The following is a 25215-nucleotide window of genomic DNA, read 5'->3' on the forward strand; positions in this document are numbered from 1 at the left end:
TGGGCGGAGGATGGTCTGCGTCGCTGACAGTGCGAGAGAGAAAAGAGAAGGGCAGCGACTGCAAAATGAATGCAAGTCCCTCTTTGTTACAGCTAAACCCTATGTCGACGACAAGTCGTCGGTATAGGCCAACAAAAACTACGTCGTTTCCTCTTTACGTCCTCAAAAAAAATAATTTAAAAAAAACAGTTTTACAGATGACATATCGTCTGGACAAATATTTCACGTGGATCGACCCATCTTTTTGCCGACGACATGTCGTCGACATAGGATTACGAAAATGACACCGTTTTTATTTTGTGCGACACGGAATAAAAATAATTCGAAATTATTTTTTTAATACCCTATATCGATGACATGTCGTCTGTATAGGCTGACGAAAACGACACCGTTTTTATTTTCTGCGACACGGAATATAAATAAATTGAAATTAGTTTTTTTAATACCCTATACCGACGACATGTCGTCAGCATAGGTTTTCAATATACCGCGAAGATTTTGCCCTTCCCGCCAAATCAACGACGACAACATGTCGTCTGCTTAGCTTTCCCGGTCAAAGAAATAGGGTCAAAGTTGAAAAATACTGTACCGACGACATGTCGTCTGGATAGCTGGGCTTTTGCCGACGACATATGTCGTCGGGATAGGTGTTGTCTGCACACATTGTTATTCTTATAGTGAAAATGTTAGGAAAAAGTCGAATTTAAGGTAACATGTTTATGGATCGACTACAATTTGGATAAGCCTAAGATATACAAAAGACAATAATAATAGAAAAATAATGTGAAAACTGATTAAGAAACCTCTTATAGGATTTTATTTTATTTTAAAATCGATGAGGGTTTGTGTGAATGTCAACCAAAAAAGCCAACTAGAGTTTTTATTAAATTTAGGATATGGCTCTCATACCACATATTGTATATGGTAAACATTATGGACACGAACTATCACGAAGTAGAACAAATGAAATTTAAGTTGAAACCCCTATGCGAAGACCACAAAGCATTACCTCTATTAATATTTAAATCTGATAAGAAGGGATAGGATGGCTGAAAGTCGATATGAAAATCATAATTAGATAGAATGAAGTATATGTCTTTACAAGTGAGAATCCCAAGGCAACAAAAAGACTATCTAACGACACATAATCTTGAATCACTACAAGAATAAGCACCTATAGAGACGAGATCTATATGGACGCCATATGCCGTCGCTATAGTCGCCCTATAGGGACGACAAGTCGTTGCCATAGAGTTGACTAATTATTTTTTACTTTTGAAGCTACGGCGACGACCTCTCGTCGCAACATGTTAGGCGAGAATAAAAGTGAATTTGGCGCGTTCTTGAAAAACTTGTAGGGACGATTTCTCGCTCCAAAAATTACAAAAATTAAAGTAACATATTTTTTAAATTGTTTGACAGAACTAAAGGTATGATGTCGTTTTGGGGATAGCTATATGGATGACTTGTCATCCTCATAGCTCTTTGTGCCCAAAATTAGAACGGCCCCCTCGTTTCATTCACGCACGCTCAATCATCAATCATTGGTCTCTATCGATTGATTGATCAAAGATTCTCCCCTGGCGACTTCCACACCTCCCACTCCCGACAAATTTGCTTCCTCTCTCTACAGATCCTCATGTTAGTTGCCGAAGACCACCAATGATTAGCTTCAACATCGACGATTCTAACTACCGACTTCTTTTTCACCTCCGATTAAGAATTCTAACGATTACAAGCCCCACTCCGACGACCTAGGTTAGTAATTCTCCGTTAGAAACTAGAATTGGTGTTTATGTTAGTAATTATGTGTTTGAAAATGGAATTTTGATTTTCTATGGTTTCATAGCTTCTCGTTTGAAAGATGGAATATTGATAAACTGTAACTTCATCAATGATTTTTCTATGGATTTTCCTTCTAAAAACTGCACCTGGAACTGGAAAGAAGATGTTTTTATTTTTCTACTCTCACAGAAATTATCGACAGTGAGGAATGTCGAACGCCGTCGTGAATGGTCTTGTCGGAGCTGGCGGAGGTATCATTGCTCAATCATCACGTATTCTCTCCAATTGGTACTTCTTCCTTCCCTTTTACTCTCTCTGGCTACTTCCTATTCGATAGACACTAGTAACCAACAACTACAGCTTGTAATTTCAAGGTCAACACGTGCCAACAAACAGAGAGAGTCGCATCAGAAATCGTCTGGTGGTACACTTATTCAAATGCTTCATGTTTATCTTCTACTTTTCATCATAAACCTATTTTGCCTTCTATGATCACAATCCAATAATGAAGTAATTTTCATTTGTAATCTTCTTATCTCCTTATGCAGCTCCCTAATTACTATCAGAATAGCCTAGAAATTCAATTTTTTCTTGCCTTGAATACCAAATTCCATAAGATGTTCGAGCGATTTCTGAAAGGATCCTCTTTTTTGCTATGAAGTGTTGTTTACTTAAGCAATTGCATGAACTTTAATACAAGACCAACTGTATATGTCACCTTTACATTCACACTTAACCATCGCAACAACCTTGAATTCAAAGATAAGTTGTATTGATTATGTAGTTCTAGATCATGTCCTCTACATTCAAACTTATTAACATAATAGTTTCAATCCCTTTTCTTTTCACATAAATGTTGCCTCATCAGGGCTTCTTTTAAACCCATTCAAATAAAAAAAATGTTTTCTCTTTCTCCAAAGACTTCAAAAGATTCTAGTTTTTGTACATAAACCTCTGCCCCTAACTTTGAATTGTTGAATTGACTTATTCTTCAACAATAGAGATGCACACAAAAACCGGTTTCACTATTCAAAACCGGATCCAATCCGAAACCGGATTGGGTCAAAACCGGTTTTGACCAAACCGGATCGGATTGGACTTAAAACCGGATTTTCAATCGGATCGAAATCCTATATTCTAAATCGGATTTGATACCGGATCGTAAACCGGATTCGCTAAAAACCGGATCCAAATCCGCCCCAAAATCCAATTAAAACCCACTAAAGTCGGTTTAAACCGGTTTCAAATCGGATTCGGATTTTGGTTGGAACCGGATCGGATTTTGACCGGATCCGGATCGGATTTCGACCGGATCGGATTTTTGATTATGTAAGAGAAATCAGATCGGATTCGGATCCGGATCGGATCCGGGTTTTGTGCATCTCTATTCAACAATAGCGATGATTGTATGACAATAGCTTATAAGAAGTGAAGGTCTTGGAGGACTATACAATGGCCTTAAGCCTTCTCTTCTTGGAACTGCTACATCACAGGTTACACTTCAATTCATTTGGCATGGATTCAAATACACTTCAATTCATTTTATTTAAACAATCCCATAAACTACTTAGGAAGTGTTTAATACTTGTGATTTCTCATGAATGTCACTTGTTACATGAACATAACAATCCTCTTTTGTTTCTTTGAAGCGGATTTATTATTATTAGCATGTTGTTCTGGCTTGTTGTTGTAGCATTAGCAGGGTAATTACACCAAATCATTTTATACAAATGCTATATCAGTGTTTGGTATTTTGTTTAACTTTACAAGTTATTTATGTGCAACTGATTTTTGTTTGTATGATAACAAATTCCTTTTATTTCAGGGCATTGAATTGTATTGTTTACAAACCAAGTATGGGTTCTTGTGACACGTATGCAGGTACTTGTTCTAAATAACAACTTACTCAAATGCTATAGTTTAAAATATATTGAGATTATACATTAACTCCTATCAAGAATCAATACACAACTAACCTTTCAATGTGTCTTTTAGACACATACTCATGCAGAACAGAAGATTCTAGAAGGAAAGAAAGAAGTTCTTCATTGCATGATAAGTTCCGTGAACTTGATTATGTGAAGCCTAATATTTTTTTTTATTATTGCTCTGGCCACAACTTTCTCGCAGAATTATCACTCTAGCCCACTTAACAAGTTTCATGGTTAACTTGGTTAACTTTTTTGCAAAATCAGTCCTAAAATGTTCAAATTTGGTCCCTGAGGTTTGCAAAAAATTACACCATATGATTTTCTAACTTTAATTTTCATTTTTTGTATACTTTATTTATTTTCGGGTTTTTTTTATAAATATATATACATTTTTTATTTTCTTTTTTTATATATACTTTATTTATTTTCATTTTTTTAACTTTTCAACAATTTGATTTTTTTTACCTTTTGTTTTCTATTTTTTAGTGTATATATAGAGTATATTAGAGTTTTTTTTTTCTTTCTTTTTTTTGTTTTTTTCATTTTTCTTTTCGTATTATATTTTTAATTTTTTTCATCTTTTTATTTATTTTTTTTTCTTATTTTTTTTCCAATTATTTGTTTTTTTTTGTATTTTTAACTTTTTTATTGACCTTTTTCGAAAAATGTAAAATGTATTAATATATTAGAGTATATTACAATTTTGATAATTTATAGTTTTTGTAACTTTTTTTTATTTTTTTTCAAGTAAATAAAATAGTTATGTTTATATTTGTAATTCCGGTCCAACTTATTTTCTTTTTATTCTTTTTCTCTTTAGTGTTATTATATTTATTTTACGAAAAAAATGAAAATTAAAAAAAATTAGTTTGTTTATTGAGAATTAGTGTTTCAATGTGCTCTATAGCTTGCAAATTAAATCATATTTCTATATATGATATCAATAGTTTAAATTGAAGATAATATTTTTCAATTTGATAATAGACTAAAAGAAAGAACAAAAATATAATAATAGTCGGTCTCTATAAAAAAAACTTGTTATAGTAAATTAAATTAAATTCAAGTTCGTTCACTTGAATCAAAATAAATAAAAACATTAGAAAAATCATAAATTGCTAAAATAGAAAAAAATAGAAAACAAAAGGTAAAAAAACAAAAAAAAACAAACAAATTGTTGAAAAATAAAGTTAAAAAATGAAAATGAATAAAGTATATAAAAAAGAAATAAAAAATTTATATATATTTATAAAAAAAACGAAAATAAATAAAGTTTACAAAAATTGAAAAATAAACTTAAAAAACCATGTGGTGTAATTTTTTGCAAACCTCAGGGACCAAATTTGAACTTTTTAGGACTGATTTTGCAAAAAAATTAACCAAGTTAACCATGAAACTTGTTAAGTGGGCTAGAGTGATAATTCTGCAAGAAAATTGTGGCCAGAGCAATAATAAATAAAATATTAGGGCTTTTTCCAATTACACGTTAAAAATTTAGAGCTTTTATAATATTAGTCCATGTTTCTAACATCATGTCTTTTTTAAGTCAAGGTTTGACGTTCTGCCATTTGTAGGCATATGAGGTTTGTAACGAAGCTGGAATAAGAGGATTTTGGAAAGGCATCATCCCGACCCTAATCATGGTTAGGTTAATTAATCATTAAATAAATCCTCAAAGTTTCTGCTCTCTAGGTAAAACAACAATCTTATTTAATAATTTATTATACTAATTTATATTGTTTCAAATTACTCTATTTTGGTGTGTGAACATGTATTTTTAGTAGGTGCAATTGTGAAACTCGGAGCTGGTGTGTGAACATGTATTTTTTTTAGCAGGTGCAATTGTGAAACTCGGAGCAACTGTGACAACATACCCCTTGTTATTTGTCAAGGTAATCCCATATTTTTGTATTTAAATTATGATTTAATTTTTTAGAGAATGGAAAGGAGGATTTGGTGATTCCAACTATTATTCTTGAATATTTTTAGTCAAGGCTTCAAGAAAAATTAAAGATGAGTATAAGAAAACGTTGGAGGAGGTTGATGGTAATGAATCAAAGGCCAAACAGCTAGAACGCTTGGCTAGTGTAATTTTAAACATTTTCAAATTAGGTGATATGTTTTCGTAAACTTGTATAACACTTTAAAAGTTATGTGATTGTATCGTAATTTAATGTTTCACAATTAAATTTACTGTTTGAGCTTTTTTGTAAATTAACTGCTTTAGCAATTTTATGACGTTAAAACCGGGAAATTATACATAAAAAATAGCACTATGAGCATACATATAGTGACAACATGTCGTTTCTATAGGTGCATCTATAGAGACGACATGTTGTAGAGGGTCTCTACACGTACATCCACCAGGACGATACGTTGCCACTGTAGGATGGAACATATTTACTGTATATCTATGGGGACGACATGTTGTCTTTATAGTTGTATCTATTGAGACAACTTGTTGTCTCTATAGACGCACATGTAAGACGACATGTCGTCTCTATAGCTTTACCTATGGAGACTAGCATCGTATAGTGACGAACCAAAAAAGGACGATATGTCGTCTCTAAAGCTACCTTTATTGCGACGGTATCTTTATATATATTAAAAGAGAAACCTGATTACATCATCTTCAACAATCTACATCATCTTCAACAATCTAGTTCATAGATTGGCTTTCCTTTATAGTTTTCCACCATTGGATCAATTTGATGATGTCATCCGCATAATGTTAATTGGATTTTTTAAATCCTTTCAGAATGTTGATTAAGGAAATAATTATTTTTTCGGATTCCGACATTTATGATTAAAATGTTAATTAAGGAAATAATATATTTGAACCATTCCAAATCGTTGACCCTTATAAAGATCAAAATCATCATTAATCAAATCTCATTAAATGTGCATCTAATTTATCTATTTTTGACAATTATTTGAATTTAATATAAAATCATGCCTCCTATTTTCCAATTGTCTCTTGAAAATCGTTAATCAACTCCTATTCCTTATTATCTTCATCAATATCATTTAATTCCAATCTTTGGAATACTAAATAATAGATAAACATATTGTCTCCAATTTAAAGTAGATTTTAAACGATTTTGTTTCTCATTGTCTGCGTTTTGAAAATTATAAATAATTATCACATTTCTCATTTTCTCCTTCACATGTCTGTTCTTATATCAATGCACTACAGAAATTGAACAAAACAATACATCAACCTTCACATTAGTTTTATTACGAATCTTCAAGGTATGTCCTTCTCTGCGTGTGTTTTTTTAACATGTGTGTGTTGTGTTTCCCTTTGTTTGTACCGCTTATATGTCTTAACTAATTATTTGTAACTGTTCTAAAAAACTTGCATAAAAAGATTTAAAAGTTCATAAAATATTAACAACTTCATCTTCTTTATATAAAGCAAAGTGTCGAATTTCTGCATCTGCACACATTTATATTGACTCTTATAGATAGGTTCAGACCCAATATAAGTGAAATATAGAAAATCATAAGTACATGAATATATTCAGATTTCTATAAACATTTAGAATTCGTATAATCATTTCTTATGTTATGAGATCCATCTATGAATTTTCTAATCTCTCAAACCTGTTATAAATCAAGCAAAAATAGCTAATCCGCATCATGCGAATTCAAATTAACATGTGTATGTGTTGTGTTTCTCTTTGTTGGTACCTCTTATATGTGTTAACTAACTATTTGTAAATGTTCTCAGTGAATCCGTTCATTGCCCACTGAATAAATTAAGAAATATATTGTTAACAACATGAGTTATTTACTTTGATACTTTTGCATGCAAACTTAGCAACCAAAGTCTAAGGTTTTTTCTTTTACTTTGAATAATTCTTCTTTCTGTTTCTCTTCTAATTTCAATGATGGAATATTGGAATTTATTGTTTTACACGGTGTCTTGACAGCAAAGAATCTCACGATCATAAAAGTTGTATTTTATCTGCTTATCTAATAGTAGTAAAATATTATTAAGAAAACAACTTAACTAAGATTTTATTTAAATAATATATATTTTTCTTAGTCTCATAATTATCTCTAATAGTTTTGTGTTTCTCTTTAAACAAGATTTCTGTTAAACAAGGTAATTCAAATTTCGATAAATAAATAACCTTTTCAGCTAATAATCCGTAATTAACTTAACTTCATAACCTACCATCTAATAATTCGTATCTTCTGCACCTTTTAGATGATTTGCATATGATTTAATCTCATATTGTTAAATCTTAAATCATTGTAATCATTTCCATATTCAAATTTCAATATATATATATATATATATATATATATATATATATATATGATTTCCTATTTATTTCATTATTCATATCAGTTACCAAATTACTTTGGTTGTTTTTAAAATCCTTTCCTCTGCATAATCATCATCGACGACACCAACATCTACATAAGGTTAGCAAACTGATTTCGCTTATTGACTTTCTTTTGATGTCTATTAATGTGTTCAATTACATGTATGTATGTATGTCTGTTTTACGTGATGTTGTTTTACAAAGTTTCTTTTGATTGCAAATTAGTTGATTACTGAATTTGGAAAGTGTTTGCTTTTTTCCTTTCTTTTGGGTTAATTTTTTTTTTCTGAATTATATCTCCTCTTCCTTCACAATCTGTCATCCAACTTCGTTTGGCCAATGCTATTTGATTTTGGGCTGTATGGATTTTTTTGTGGGGTGAGGGTGGGGGGTAAACCTTTTCCTTCATTAAAACCTGATTTATGCCCGCAAGAATCATTGTCCATATGAAGAAGTAATTTTTTAAAATTAGACACAAATTGAGAATTAGGAACATTTATTTGCTTCTTGTCATTCAATTTGCAATAGAATTCTGGCATAAAATGACTTTGATGGAGTATATCGATCTATTATGAAACAGTATATGGGCATTTCTGTTAATTTTGACGCAATAACACACATTAATCCTTTGTTTTGGGTCATTTTTGCTGACTTATTTGGTTAGTTTCATATTCCTTTGTGAAATTTTGGTGTTTTTTTGGCTTTTGGTACAAGTGTATGGTTTATAGTTTTTTTTTGTCATTTTTTTATATTTATAGTAAAGTACTTTGCTATTTGCGTATACGTCTTTATAAAACAAAAAAGTTTTATTTTTTGGTTTGTATGAGATTTGGTCTTAAAGTAATTATTTTTGTTAAACTGAAATAGCAAAAGGTTTTAATCTAAAATGATAAAAATATGATTAGAGGCATTTTAGCTATTTGGCAACGTTTAGGTTTAAAAATACAAAACATGATCAGGGCATTTTAGTAATTTGACAAAGTTTCAATCTAACCTTGCATATGATGTTTTGAAAATATCATGCTGAAAAGTTTATGCTTGAGAAATTGAATTTGAAAATATCATAATAATGTATATATTAGTTTTAACTAACAATTATGATAAAACATGTATCTTTTTAAATTAATAGTTTTTTGCGAAACATTGATTAGTTAATACGATTAGTTATTACAATTAGTTATAACTAAAGATGAAATTACATTAAATATATGTTGGTTATTTTAAAATTTTATTAACATTTAAAAAAATGAACGAATAATTAACTTTTATTTTACAGATATTATTTAATTATAATTCGAGAGATATGTTAAGATTCTAATTAAATATGGTGTGATATAAATTTTTTATTTTAATGAAAATATTGTAAAAACCTTATTAATTTTGGTATGATGTTGAATATATTTAGTATAATTTTTAAGATGTATATTATATTATAATTTTAATTAATTTTAACAAAATAGAAACTAACTATATTTGGAATTGATACTAATTACGAAAATGTCATTTTTATATATTAGAGATGATTATGATTTTTTTTAATTATTATGTCATAAGAATCCGATTAATTTTTGTATGATTTTAAAATATTTTTGTATGATCTTATTATATTTTTAGGTTGATTTAATAGTAAATAATATATAATCTATTTATGCATCCTTTGAAACTAAGTATAGAAACGATTTTGTTGACAACTATAATATATGGGTAATAATTTCCAAAATTGTCTTTAAATTTCTTCTGTATATATATTTTATGTGACTTCCTTAACGATTACTTTTATTCACTGTGAACATCAAAGCTCTCCAACATCAGAATCAGGATACCGAGAAATACACGAGGTTAGTGATTCCATTCTTTTTACGTATACAATATCATTTTTTTTACTTGACACACATTGAAAGACGACTATTACCTTATGTTTTGCTTATTAATTGTCAATTCGACTTATCAAATAACTTCAATCCATCAAATCAATAATTGAGTACACTTCGGACAATAAAAGTAATGATGTATAAGATCACCCATCCATCGTGTGTGGTTTAAATCTTATTGTCTAACAATGACATTTTGTGATTCGATGTATATTCAGAAGAATATTTAGTGATATATACATCTTCTATTATTAATGATTTCAACTCGTATGCATCGATGCTTATCAAGTTTGACGGAAAATTGAGATATTTTTTCTGTAGGTGGAGATCGTTTGTGGGGTATTTGGGTTTTAATTCAGAATCGATGGGTTAAAATAGATGTTAGTAATTACAATGCCGATGCACATGAATGGTGAGATTATCGAAACAACCTCCTTAATTTTTTTTAAGGAAATATGATTGGGTATGTCGTTCCGGCACATCGTTCTCATGAAGTATTTTCATTTTGTTCACATTTTGAGATAGTGACTATGCTAAGTGGAAATATATTTTAATCATCAACGCATGTTTTATTTGGTTTAATGATATTAATTTTTTTATGTTACTTTATATTATTTTTTTATTATGTCGGTTTTTTGTAACTTTATATGAATTGTTTTATACGTTCCCCGCGTTTAACGCGTGTTATAATCTAGTTTATAAAGACAACAAAAAAAGATCTATTGCGATGGGGCTATGGTGACAGAGAGCTATAGGGACGACTTTTGAACCTATAGAGACGACATTTGTCGTCCCTATAGGCCCCGTTTCTTGTAGTAAATGTTGCCTATAAAATAAAGGACTTCCATACAAACTGCAACACTTCTTTGCATCACGCAGAAAATAAGGCTTGCCATGCAAGTTTGGATTCGGAGCTACCATATCCATGCAACATATATAAAGAGATGATACATGGCATAGCCAAACCTACAAAACCCATAAAAAGATCACAAAGTTTTGATATAAATGAAATTAAAATCTATTTATAAATTCAAGAGTTAAGGTTAATTAATACAAACAGGAAATAAATACAAGCAAAGTGCAACCAAGGAACGCATAATAATAATAATAATAATTAACCTACATAAACACCAACATTCTCATAAACAGTAATTAAAGTGGAGTTCTTTTTAGCGCATCTACTCTGGCTGACAATCAATTAGAACTTGGACTACTGAATCCATTGTCGGCCTTTTATGCCTGTCTTCATCGACACAACTAAGACCGACCTCAACCAATGTTGCGGCCTGCTTCCTACTAAATAACCCTCCCAACCTCGGATCAACAATCTCTTCGAACCATAATCCTTTTTCTTCTCGAATCTTTGTTTTTGTTTCCCTTGCAAACCTTAGGAGCTCTGATTCTTCCTCTTCTCCTCCATGAACACTTAAATTAGAAAGCCGAATTCCCTTCGTCAATTCTAAAATCACAACGCCATAGCTGTACACGTCAACTTTTGCTGTGATAGGCAGGTTGTGAGCCCATTCTGGAGCCATATACCCTTTTGTCCCCCTGACCTGAGTGAAATTCGAGTTTGGTCCACCTCTTTGAGATAATTTTGCAAGACCAAAATCTGCAATCTTTGGTTGGAATGCACCATCTAAAAGAATGTTTTCTGGCTTTACATCACAATGAATCACCCATTCTAGGCACTCATGGTGTAGATAAGCCAAGCCTTTTGCAATGCCTATGGCAACTTCGAACCTTTCTTTCCATTGAAGAAAAGTTGAGGAGAACAATCTCTTGTCAAGAGATTCATTTTCTACATACTCGAGAACGAGAAGTTTGTGTTGTTTCTGTGAACAGAATCCCCACATTCTCACTAGATTCATGTGATTGATTTTACCTATTGTGCTCAATTCTGTAAAAAACTCTCCCCCGTCACTCACATCTCCCAATCTTTTCACAGCCACCACCCTTTCGTCTTCCAGAATCCCTTTATACACAACTCCTGATCCTCCTCGGCCTATCTCCACCTTAAAGTTCTGTGTCGCCTCCAACAGCTCTTTATAACTAAACCCTCTAAATTGACTAGATACCATACGATACCCTTCTTCTAGGTTCTTTAGTAATTCGTTGTTTACATAGAATACCCACCAGCCCATTACGATAACCAAAGCTTCAACTAAACCAAAAGCTATAGCAAACGAGTAAAGATAAACCCATTTTACCTTTCCTCCAGATGATTCATACATAGATGGAAAACCAATCATAACGGGGACATCTGCACATGTGGCCTTTAAACCAGTAAGGATTGAGGCAGATTCTGGCGTTTGCATGCCTAGTGGTATTTTTAAGTAGATGGTTCCTGCGAATTTAGGATACCGATAACCGTTGAAGAGAGCACTTTTAACATAGCAATCACCTATACCTGGTAGCTTATAAACAAATGCTTGACAACGACAATCTGCCAAGCAGATGTTTCTACAGGATTCAAGCGAAATGGATGATGAGAAATTTAGATCAAAGCCAAAGTAATCAGTATACCGCATTGGCAAAAATCCAAACCTTGTGGAGTTTACACATGTTCTGTTGAAAGTAGGCTTACAACCTTGACTAAAATCAGTAGGGTCACTCCACTCATAATGAGTAGGGCATGAGCATTCGGGTTTTCCACCATAAACACAAATCCCGTTCCTCCCACAGATTCCATGGATATTACATGGTTGTGCAACAGCTTGCCATGAGATCGACCACAATCCTGTTGATTCATTCAAGCTATAGAATCTGAGATTACCATCGTAATCCATGGTTAACCTCCTTCTGATCCCAAAACCCATATCTGAAGCATTAAACAGCAACAGATCGCTTGACTTAAATACACCCAAATCATTAAAGACTGCGATTCTGCTACTATTATAGGAGGTTCTTCGGTAATCCCAAATATTAAATCCTGGATCAGGACTAGGCCAATACACACTTGATATTTCTGGGCCATCATAAAGCAGTGTTAAAATGTTAATACTATTATAACTGAAACTATGATATCCAGGTTGAAAACTACCTTTTCTTAAAGTAGATTTCAAGCTTTTGCTCTTCGTTAATGTTTGAGAAGGTAAAAGAGTATCAGTTGGATAATCAAAGCTTTGCCAAAGAATCTGACCTTTCGTGTTCATCAATACCAGATTACTAGTATTCAGCAGCACTGCTCAATCTACATCCGTGGACGTTGTGTTGGTCCCGGTCCACACAATGGTGCCATCTACATCAGTCAAAACCATGGCACCGTTTGTATGAAGTGTCAACTTTGAGCCATGGCCATTGACAGGTTTGTTGCTGTTCGCTGTCCAAACCACGGTTCGATCTTTGGACTTTGTAAACCAAATTGCAAACCAGTAAGCATTAGTTTGAAAACTATAGAAACCGCAGGTAAAAGTGTTATCCCGGGAAGTTATGAGGTGTGAATCATCACCTACAGAGAGAAACGAGCCTCTATAAAGACAATCCTGAATTGTGTTCTTTGATACGAAAGATTTCATCAAGCAACAGAAGAGGAGGAGAAAGACTGTTTTCGTCATGCTTGGCTGTTTAATCTTTCAGTAAACAGCTTAATTTGTTTTAGTGAAGAGGAAGACTTTGCACGTATTACCTCAATCCTTATACTTTACATTACTTAATGATATCATAGACTTTGTTTTATGTGTTTAAAAATGTAAAATGGTTGTTATATCAGATACAATGAAAGATTCTGACGTGAAATATATTGTGAATCATCATTTATGTCCTAGTTGGCGGTAAGTTTTTTTATTATGTCGACGGAAGAGGATAATTTCCTTTCATTAATCTATTCTATTTGTAATCGCAGCCACAATGTCAAACTTAGTATAAAATGTTACCATATGCGAATTGTATTACTTAGTAGCATTTTCGTTATACGTTATACTTTATGTTGATCCATCCATGTACGAGACTACAAATCCCGATGTTACATATTATTTGAAGAGAAAATTACACCGATGTATTTGTGGGTAGTTTGCATGTTTGATTCTTAATTTTTTTCATTCGGACAGTCACTTAAAGTTTATTTTGTTGCATATTTCATCTCTATCGGTAGAGGTGGCAAATGTGTCGTGTCGTGTTCGTGTCGGGTTGAGACTTAAATAGGTTGAGATAGTTTGACTCTAACCCGGCCCGTTTAATTATCATGTCAACCCATTTATTTTTGTGTCAGGTTGGCATGTTTAGGGTATAGACCTTATAAGTATGTCGTGTCGTGCTAGACTAAAACACTAAATAAGTTGAAAGAGTATCACTTGGATAGGTGGATAAGAAAAAGTGAAAAACGGAAAAGAGTAGTAGTTTGAGACACCGATGAGTGAAATTCACAAGAGGAAGTAGGCGAATGAGATTGTGGACTATGGGATATAAATGAAAAAGTACAAAAGCTAAAAATAATTATTAATTGGGCGGCTAATTAGTAGCTTCCATATTACCAAACAACTCAATCTTAAATTTTCTTCTACATTTGGTTTTGGTTTTGGTTTTGGTTTTGGTCATGCCATGTAAACCTAAAAAGAAGTTGCATATAAATAAACGGATCATTTTCGAGTTAAAAGTTTGGACCCTAACATTACCCATTTAATTTTCGTGTTGTATCGTGTTAACCCATTTAATTAAACGGATTGACATCTCTAACCCAAACTCGTTTATTTGCATTTCGGTTTGTGTCGTGTCAAGAATTGCCTCCGCTGCCTACCACCAGACATAAAAAAGACACTTTTACCCTTATTTATTTATTTATTTATTTATTACTTTTTCTATTATTTATATGTTATTTATAATTCTATAAAATTTAATGGGCCCACCATCCCCACCCCTCGTACTTATCAGTTTCTCCGCTCCAACGTCGCCATATCCCTTCATCTCCAACGATGGTCATCTTCTTCGGCAAGCTATCGTCGATAACTGTGTTGAAGCCTAAACATCAAGTAAATCCATAGACCATTTACAATTTCATATATATAAAGCTAATTGTGTTTAAACTAGTCCAACTTTAACATTCTCATCTCTGCTTCAACATCTTCCTAAAACCTACAAGAATCAGTGCTAACAACATCTTCTTAAAACCTTCAAACGATTCATAATTTTGTAACACCCGTTTCGCAGGTACTTTTCATTTATAGCTTAAAGTATAAAATTCTTGAAAATATGGTCCTACACGGTGTGTAGGTAGTTCTCTACCCAGGACGTAGTATGAGAAAGTGGACGCGCGCATTTAAAACCCTACGCAAGGTGTACCCTTGTGTACGCAACGCGTAGGTGCGCTGATTCTAAACCCTAATTTTGTAGGGTTGTGACCCTATTTAAAGACCTTAACTCACTTGAGGCCTGCCTTATCCTCAGCCTCCACTCTCCCAATAAGCCAACTCAAAACCCTAATCCCTTGTGAGCTTGTTTTGAGTATTTTTGTGTGTTTTGGTGCATCTTGAAGAAGGAGGAGTCTATCATTGTGGATTGGTGTGGCTCAAGCTTGAAGATCTAGAGCTTTCATCTCATTTTCCAACTTCAGGAGCTATAAAGTTCTCACATTTATGATTCCTTGGGTTAGATCTAGGATGGCCTATAGATTTGTATGCTTTCGGTCCCATGAGTTTGGCTTTTGTGAGTAATAGCTACTCCAGAGCTTGAGGTTATCATTTCCTATTGTTTCGGAGAATCTTATATCATAAAAATGGGGTCTTGGTTGTTATATTTCACCCATGCAAGGGTTTGAGGTCATTAAAGGAAGCTATGGAACTAGGTTTTGGTCTTGATCTCCATTAAGCCATACAAAGGCATTAAGTCAGGAAAAATATCATTTTAGACGTCTATTAGGTTTAGATTTAAGTGTTGTACATTTGGTCTTAAGGTATTAAGAACTTAAAATGAAGTTTGGCTTCTGGCTCTGTATGCGGGGCGTAATCCGGGCTACGCCCAATGTAGCCTAGTTCTCACCTGTTTTTCTGGATTAAGACTCTACGCCCAGCATAGAGCTAGGGTACGCAGTGCGTAGGTCAACAAAAGGTTGACCGTTGACTTTTTGACCAGTTTGACTTTTGGTCAACTGTGAGGGGTTTAAGACTTGGAAGGGTAAAATGGTCTTTTACCTAAATAAGTATCTGCTTTGGTATTTTGGACTTGCTAAGTTGGGTAATTACCATAATTGTTAATAGGGGTTGTTTTCGATATGTTTAGTGTGAGGAGCTTTTGTAGCAGCAGCTCGAGTGTGAGTTTTTATCTGGCTATCGATTGAGGTGAGTGTCTTCGTTGTACTTGTGGGTTGAAGGCACCAATGTTGACCCACTGGATTGTGCTATGTAGAATGCTAGTTGTCTTTGTGTTTCTTGCATGTATGATTGGGTTGAAATACACTCTAGGGCTAGGCCCAAGCGTTGGGCCCATTATTGTATGTTTGGGTTGAGATAAACCCCGAGGCTGGGCCCATTATGATATGTTGGGTTGAAATATACTCTAGGGTTGGGCCTAAGATTGTATGTTAGGTTGGAATATACCCCCGGGTTGGGCCCACTGATTAGTATGGCATGTGGTATCTTGGGGAACTCACTAAACTTTGTGCTTACGGTTTTGTGTTTTAACATTTTCAGGTACTTCCAGTTCGAAAGGGAAGGGTCCGACATGATTGCATCGCATCCACTAAAGATTTCACATTTATGATTTGATGATACTTTGATATTCCTTTTTAAACATTGTTGACATTGGTGATCTTTTATAGAATATACATTGAATGTTTTACCATTTAAAAATGAAAAATTTTCTATGAGTTTTGGGACGTTACAAGTTGGTATCAGTGCCTTGGTTTTAGGGATTCGGGCACACTCGTAGTCGTAGGTGAATCTGAACTCAAACTGAGGATTTGGTAATCTTTTTGAAAATGAAAAATAAATTTTCTAAAAATATGCTATAAAGGAAAAACTGAGTTCGGGTAAGTGATTCCCAAAATACTCATACCAATGTATTATTACTAGTATGCTTGATATGTGAATTGCATGCTAAAGTAGGGCTAAGGATACCTTCAGGAATCGCATGCTAAAGTAGGGCTAAGGATACCTTTAGGAATCACATGCTAAAATTGTATGATTTGTGTGATGCCTTATAGCCTAAATGGATTGGATTCTATGTATTACTCGGAATTTATATCGGCTTAGTTAATTGCTAAGTGTATGCTTTAAAAATTGTATACGATTAGGATCATATAGCCCTAGAATGATTGGTTTTGCCTTATTTCCTGTTCCTTTTTTGGTTGTGGGCTTAGGGTAGAATCATTATTCGATAGTCTAAGTGTTCCCATTTTATGTACAATTTGCATGCATAAGGCAACCAACGGTGTTGGTTGAGGTTCTTAGTATTGCAGAGGCTGATGAGTCAAGAATTTATAGGAGAGTCTAGCAAGTGTCATAGTGGGAAATATATGATGCTTAGCATAGGGATTGTGTGTATCGCTTTAGTGCGGTGACTCAGAGGAATCGAGACGGTTCTTGAGGAAAGCCTAGATATGTGTGGAAGGTAGTATTGGGCCAGTACTACTGAAAGCATAGGATCTATACTCGAATCAAGGACGATCTCGGGGATTCTAAGGAGCCTGCAGAGTGGGAGTTCTATCAAGTCATTCTGATCATTTGTATGTTTGTATTTCAGTAAGGTGACCACTTGAGGAGGAGGTTCTGGCTCTTTACCAGAACCGATTGATGAGAGATTGTGCGAGTTCATCACATCGGGGATTACTCGCGGTATTTTGGAGGCCACCTCTGTGATTTTCGGTACCATCAAGGAGGGGATTATGGAGCTTCTGGATGAGCGACGTAGGGCCTTCTAGGCCAAGATCGCGGCAGGACAGTTCGGAGCATGGATTACCTCTTTTCGGGCGTTCAAGGAACGTGGAGCTCCGAAGTTCTTTGGGGCTAAGGACCCTATTGCTAGCTGTCGATGGATCACTGACATGGAGAATACTCAGCGAACGAGCTTCTTCCCTGAGGGGGGCGAAGGTGGGATTTTCATCACACCTTCTGAGTGACCGAGCTCGTGATTGGCGGGAGGAATTCGGTCGTGCATTAGGATTTGCGGCTGTGGTGGCCATGAAATGGGAGGACTTTGTGACTAGGTTTCAGGAGGAGTTTCTACCAGCGATTAAGGTGCAACAGCTGGCGAGGGAGTTGCAGGATCTTCGCCAGATTATTGAGACTCACTAGTACAAAAATGACCTACGGTCACACTTTCTGAAAAACGGCCTGTGACACTTTTTATTAAAAGTGTTTCCAAAGGTCACTAAAAAAATTTAGAGACTGTTATTGGATACATTTAAGTTAGTTTGTGTGGCCATTATATAGATAATCAAAACTTTAACCACACTTAATTATACCAAACGTGACAAATATTAGTCACACTCGAACAATGAGGCCATAGGTCACAATTAGCCACATGTATCGATTATCATTGTCATGTCTTTTTTATAAGAGACAATAGATAAACGTATTGTGACATGAGGCAATTGTATGTGTATTTATAACCTGGTGACTTTTTAGAAACATACCAGATAAAGTAGCTAAAATGTGATACATATGGTCACACTAAATATTTGTGTGTCCATAGGGCGGTTCTGTACTAGTTGTACTTAGTAAACGCAAGAAAACAAGTTAGTATTGGATGTTTATGGTCATTTACTTTTTATTAGGTGTGTCAAAATATGATGAATTGGCTCTGAGAAGAAACAAATATTGTGAGTGTAGGTAGCATTGAGTTATGATTACAGTTATTATATGTGTCTATATGTAAATATAGTTATAAAAGAACAACAATGTCTTATCGGTATAATTACGGGTCGTTTATTGAATATGTTACTATATTTATGTAATGTTCATTCTAGTTGTACTATTGTATTTGTAAGTTTAAAGAATAGTCTTCATAAAATGAAAATTTGTTGATGTAAAACTAAAATTGTTTCCTGGTTAAGTTATTATACAAAAAAATGACAATTTTAGACTTTTTGGACGACTTGTAAATTTGACCAATTTTTTCTTTGATATCATTTGGCAGAATAAAAAATGAACAAAAAGGTCAATCATGCCATTTTACAAAATTACATTGCTTTATTTGCAATTAAAAGGTTGTATAAATTAATGAAAAAAATTGAATGACAGTTTTGTAAAGTTACCTCAACAGAAACAATCTAAAAAAGCAAAATAATAATAATAATAATAATAATAATAATAATAATAATAATAATAATAACAAAAATAAATAACAATATAGTTTTATTGAATAACAACTATAAGAAAGGACCAAATTGCCCTTTTTGTCATTTATTCTTTTAATTGCACCAGATCATACATCATTAAAAAATGAAAAGAATACAACTTTCTTTAACAGAAAAGTATGATAAATAAATGAAAAGAATACAACTTTGTCTAACATTGCATAACGAAAGTACATTGCTATAATATGCAGTTTATGTTATAACATGTCATATACCATTATAGTAAAAAACTGAAAAATTAACTTTGTGTTATAACAATATTACACCAGAAAAGTTTGATGGTATAATATGGTAAAAAGATATTCGGTAAAATCTTTAGGTTTGGGTTCAACAAAAGTTTTATCCAACACAATGAGTTTCCAACAAGGGGTCCGCCCAATTATGCCTTTTGACTTCACCCATCAGATTATCATCCATTATTGGTGAATTCATAGACAGGTTATAGGCCCTACATGTAGTTCTTCCCAACAATGCAGTGCATCAAATTGTAGGTGTTGATTCAGAAGAAAGTGTGAATCATGGCTCTTTTGTACTTGGCCAATAAAGAAGAAGGCTTTGCCTTCCAAGTGTATCTCTCCCAAACCATATTGCTTTTGGCCTCTCCAAGACAATTCCCATATGCTAACTACATATAAAGAAATTCTACAATCAAACACATCATTCCAGATTCTAATAATAATTTGCAACTATTGTTTTTTTTATAATAATCTAAGTATCAAGTCTATCCCATTAGACCAAGCATAACTTGTCATAGGTTCCTATCTACGTTTTAGCCCCTTCAAATCGCAGCAATGAGACTCAAAAATAGAGATGAGGTCACATAGATACAAACAAGACAAAAACAGAGAGAGACCTTAAGAACAAGAAGCATACCTGAAATGGAGAGGCGACAAATGGTAAGTCTGAAAGGAAAGAAAGAAAAAAACACAACTTTCAGCATCCGAATTATGGATATTCTCCAAATACAAACTGAACTATTGACTAATAGCAAGAAAACACAACTAAAAGTCTGAAAGGAAAGAAAGAATAACTTGTAGCTAATGCAATGGTAGAGGTGGTACCTGGTGTCGCTGCTATGGTGGCTACACCACTATAATTGGGGGCAGGTGTCACTGTGATGTGGGGATATGGTGGTGTAGTGATACAGAAGCAGGAAGAGAAAAGTGATTTGCCAATGGTTGTGTGAAGAGACAGGAACCGAGGATGCAATGAGATAGTGATTGTGATTCCGTGAATACAGTGTCTATAATAATCGAATATATACATATCGATTGCAATCTATTGCTTCAATCCGGTTTTGAACAGTTATGGTTCTTGAAGGAGAGGTATGTGAAAAAGGTAAAAGGCAGGGTAACGGGCCATCTGGTGAAGGTGAGGGTGATGGGCGTCATGTAGGGTGAGTACGAGAAACATCAATCGTTGGTGAGGAAGGTGGAGTCGGCCATCAGTATCCGCAAAGGGGAACACGGGCATGGTAGGTAGTATATGGCTTCGATATTTAGAGACATGTAGGTGGCAATAAGGCGAGAAGTGGTGGCAGATGAGTCACAGAGAGGTGCTAGCAATCAGGAGATCGTATGGTGGAGATGTCGGCGATGAGTGATCTGTATGGAGAGGCCGACGAACTGATTGGAATGCTAGAGCCAATTTTTAGGTGGGAATTATAATTAGGGCTTTTAACTTTTTGTGGGAAGAGTGAAATTATACCGGGAAACTCAAACTAAAATTTTGAGGAGAAATTTAAAATAGTTTAGAATATATATATATATATATATATATATATATATATGTGTGTGTGTGTGTGTGTGTACATGTATGTGTGTGTGAGTTTCTTTGAGACCAATGCAATATTATGATACAAAGGATGTGTTTTCCGACTATTCATTTTGGATGCAAAAAAAAATGGAAATATTAAATAAAATAAAGCGCAGCCCTAAGTCATAAACCTTAAGACATATATAACTTTAAAACCCCAATTCATACATGAGAAGTTATGAGCTTGTGGAAATAAGTGTACAGGCTATTGGACTAGACTCGCAACAAAACGAAACTATTGGATCATCCTTGCAAGCCAAACCCATTTTGGACCAAACTTGTAGCTTTTGGTTAATGTTTTAAGGTTTGGTTAATGCTTATAACATATTGCTTATAGATTAATTAATTATTATGTTTAAACATCAAACAATCAACCCAATTACCCATCCCCATTTTCTTCTTCATTCCACCCTAAGAATCAATTATTCCTCGTTCATTCATTCCTAAGGGTTATCCTAAGGAATAGGCACGAAATCCATCGTTGCCAGAGTTTACTCAACAGGCACTAAGTCCATAGTCGCCAGGGTTTAGGCACGAAGTCTGCATAGTCGTCAGGGTTTATACAACAAAAACTAAATCCATAGTTGCCAGGGTTTAGGCAATAAGTCTGCATAGTCGCCAGGGTTTATCTCGTTTATCGACAATATCATTTCCTAGAATCCACTCGCAATACATGTCAATGGGTTTTTAGAGTACACCGGGTGAACATCTCGTTCACAACACCTACAGGTTGCAAGCCCGCTAGTGTTCCATTGGACTGTCTAGAATAGTCTGTGGTTGTCATCCATACTGTTGAGTCCATTTGTGTGGCATCTTAGACCTTACGTTTTGTATCCGGATTGGGCCTGTTCATCCGTGATTATCTAGGTTTTCTATTTGTATTTATCTAGATTAGATAGTAGGGTTATAAATATGCATGCATGTATGCGTATTAGTAAGTTGATCATTACGTTTAATATTGTAACCCTAAAACACCTCTACAGTTGAAGTTCTTTATCGAGCTCTTCTGAGGTGTTGAAGTATCAATCATACGACATATTTAGTGCCATTCTCGTGTTCTTTATTACGTTCATATTCATTAACTTGCATAGAATCATACGATCCTAAAAGAACATTGTTCTAACAATTGGTATCAGAGCAGGAGATTGTGTGATTAATACACATTCCTTCTGTATTCCGAATACTTTAGGGTTTCCGCTTTTATCGTATAAATAGAAGCCGTCTTCTTCATATCGACGGTATCTCTGTTTCTGATAAAACCCTAATCTCAAGTTTACAGGTTTGATTCTAGTAGCTCACCATGTCTCACGAAGATTCGCAAACAAACCCCATCAACATATCAAACAACATCGGATCAACAACCAGGATACCCATTCTCTACACTCAAGACTACGAAGTATGGGCGCATCACTTCGAAGACTACGTGGTTGGTTCTGAAGATAATGGCTATCTCATCTGGGAAGCCATCACCCTTGGACCGTTTGTGCATTCGGGAACAAACACAACTGTTCAGTCCCAAAAAGACTATAACAAGCTGGTGACGGACGTAGAGAAGATGCTGCAAGATGAGAAAGATAAGTTGCTATGTAATGTGAAGGCTATGAGGATGATCAGATTCGCCTTGCAATCTGACACCTTTCGGTTGGTTGGTTCATGCACAACGGCCAAAGAAATCTGGGATAGGTTGAAAAAACTCTATTCGACCGATGAAGATTTGGAACACTCCATACAAACCTTGCTGTTATCTGAATTTGGAGTTTTCAAACAGAAACCAGAGGAGAAGCTAATACAAACTTTCGATCGATTCAATCATCTCCTGAGTAAGATGATCAAGCATGGAATAGAGAGGAAGTTGATCGAGCGGAAAGTAACTTTCATGAACGGGCTAAGACCAGAATGGATGGCCGTAGTATCAACTGTGAAAGCACATGAACAGTTCAAATCCTACTCTCTAGCGAAACTGGTGGGAATACTCAAGTCTCATGAAAGCGAGGTAACCAAAGAAGAGAAAGTAGTCTCTGGTATGGGATCTCTGGCTCTTGTCTCAAAAGGAAAAAGTATCCCAGAAGATGAAGAAGAGACTGATATGTCTGAGTGTGATCTGACTAGCGAGGAATATGCTTTGATGATAACCAATCCGAAAAAGTTTGCAAGAAGAAAATTCCCTGTCAACAAGAACCGAAACTGGCAGGGAAGTTACAGCTCTGAGAAGGTGAAAGATGAAGCGAAGAACTCCTCTCAAAAGGATGATGAAAAGAAGGAGAGCAAGCTTGCAAGAGACTCTGGATACGACTGCAATTACTGTCACGGCAAGAACCATTTTGCCAAAGATTACATGTTAAGGAAAATGGCTGAGAAGAGAGAGGGTGAAGATGATGAGGTGTACTATATGCGCAAGTTAGAAGAAATCAAGAAGAAGAAGGCGACTAACAGCTCAATGAATGCCTTGATTGTACAAGAAAATGCTGGGGAAGATGAGTTCGGTGGCGTAGAAGTGTGGTCAACCGACTCTGAAGATGAAGAGGTTAGAAGGCCCACTCATGGAAAGGCTTATGTGGCAAAGGAAGAAGGTTCGGTTGAAAGGTGTTTAATTGTCACTGCTGGCCCATCAACCGAAAGTGTAGATAAGGAACCGAACCTGACCGAAAACAAGTGTTTTGCAACCAAGCCAGTGAGTGAGAAGATCAACGACTGCGATCGGCTGATCAAAAAGGTACAATCTATTCTTGAATCTCTTAAAATTCCAAAAACAGATTATGAAGAAGAATTAACTGAATTAAACTTTAAATTTTCTAACCTAAGTAGTAGCCTCATGCAAACTCGCTTAGCGAATTCTAACCTAACTGACCAACTCAGCAGGGTGTCTTCAAAAAGTGAGGAAAGAAGAATGTGGATTGAGCTGAAGGAAGCGGAGTTAGTTAGAGCTAGGGACAAAAGTATTTATTTGCAAAGAGACAATTTAAAAATTTTAAAATAAAGGAATGTATTTTGTTTAATTGCTAAGCGTTTATATATGAATATTGCGCAATTACATCTAAGTTGTGAAATAGGAAAGAAAATTCATAAGATGATTATGCCTTTTCTTGAATTTAAGGAGGATGAAGTCATAGCAGAATGTGAATCAGAAGTGTCCTCCGAAGAGACGTCCATGTCTTATAGGTTTGGTCTGGACAAAATAGAAACTTTCATTGATTCTAAAGAACACAAAAATATGTTAAAAGATGTTTTAGATGAAAATGATAGGTTTAAAATTAAGACAGACACTATTCAATCATTTGATTTGTCCAATGCCAAACTAACTTCCAAAAATAAAATAGACTTAGAAAACACGTCTGAATTTGATGGGGAGAGTGAGATGAGTGAAATCTCAGTAGAAGACGTTGTTGATTGCTCTGAGTTTTTGAAGAGTAAAACTGAGCATGAGAAACCCCTACTTTCTGAAAATTCAGTTGAATTCGCTCGCCTGTCTAAAGACCAGAAACAGAAACTCAAAGAAAAGGCTATGGTTTATCAAAAGGTTCAAACCGTGCCAAATCAGGTCTATGCAGTTACAGTTACAGGGATCACTCAAAGACAAACAGAAGAATTAAGAATCTTGGTCGACAAAGATAATGCTGAAGGATGCGACGACTACTTCTGGTCTGCCCCAATTGACAACGCAGACGAAACTGTGGGCCTATCAGAGCAGACTTCATGGAGAGTTAGAGGAAGATACGTTGCTGAACCCATCAACAAACCCTCGAGTTTCGACAAACCAAGCACAAGTGGAACCAAAGAAATCCCAGAAGAACCAATGGTAGAACCGATAGTTCTAACCAAGAAAGGTGAAGAACCGAAAGTTCTAACCAAGAATCGTGAAGAACCGAAAGCTCTAACCACGAAAGTTGAAGAATTGAAAGTGTCAAACAAGACAACCGAATTTCAAAAGGAGAAGCCAAAGGCCAGCTTCAATATCCACAAATCACAGAAGGAGCTAGCTGAACAGAAACGCTTGAGAAATCAAAGATATGCCAAGAATCTGAATGAGCGAAAAAGGCACTGGAATTCTCAAAACTCCAACTATGAGCCTCCCAAAAAGGAATCAATGGACAAAGGAAAGGAAAAACTAAAGGAAAATTCCAGTCCAAATTCCTACTATTCCAAGTCCCAGAACCGAAAGTCTAGTGTCGGTTCAAAAACTATCACTCAGA

General features: G+C 34.7%; 1 pseudogene; it reads right to left on the reverse strand.

The window, feature by feature from the left end:
• Positions 1–11099: 11099 nt before the first annotated feature.
• LOC145139566 (putative receptor protein kinase ZmPK1) lies at positions 11100–13478 on the reverse strand (annotated as a pseudogene).
• Positions 13479–25215: the final 11737 nt, after the last annotated feature.

This window comes from Lactuca virosa, chromosome 9 (genome assembly GCF_052849685.1).
Source record: "Lactuca virosa cultivar CGN04683 chromosome 9, Lactuca_virosa_CGN04683_v6, whole genome shotgun sequence".
NCBI lineage: Eukaryota > Viridiplantae > Streptophyta > Magnoliopsida > Asterales > Asteraceae > Lactuca > Lactuca virosa.